Raw genomic sequence first — 327 nt, 5'->3', positions numbered from 1 at the left:
ATAGGTATTACAAGGAGAAGGTGACTTTTCAGGACATTACCCCATGTCCCCACTTTTCAAAACGCTTATAAATCACACAGAATGGAGTGTATTGAAAATCTGAAATAGCAGAAAGTCTCCTGTGAGGGGTAGGTTTAGGGGTAGGGTTGGTGTAGGGCAATAGAATATATGGTCTGTACAGTATAAAAACCATTACGCCTATGGAGAGTCCCCACTTTTCACAAAAACAAACGTGAGTGTGTGAATGTGTGTGTGTGTGTGTGTGTGTGTGTGTGAGTGTGTGTGAGAGAGAGTGTGTGTGTGTGTGTGAGAGAGAGTGTGTGTGAG

At 43.1% G+C, this 327-nt stretch overlaps 1 protein-coding gene across 1 annotated transcript in view; it reads right to left on the bottom strand.

Annotated features, from left to right (window-relative positions):
* LOC107572957 (transmembrane emp24 domain-containing protein 7-like) overlaps positions 1 to 327 on the bottom strand; it is a 7,610-nt gene that overhangs the window by 3,828 nt on the left and 3,455 nt on the right. The window lies entirely within an intron of this gene.

Source organism: Sinocyclocheilus grahami, unplaced genomic scaffold, assembly GCF_001515645.1.
Source record: "Sinocyclocheilus grahami isolate Dianchi unplaced genomic scaffold, SAMN03320097.WGS_v1.1 scaffold1840.1, whole genome shotgun sequence".
In the NCBI taxonomy this organism is placed as follows: Eukaryota; Metazoa; Chordata; class Actinopteri; order Cypriniformes; family Cyprinidae; genus Sinocyclocheilus; species Sinocyclocheilus grahami.
The sequence above is the reverse complement of the archived record's forward strand: the minus strand, read 5'-3'. Positions and strand labels throughout refer to the sequence as shown.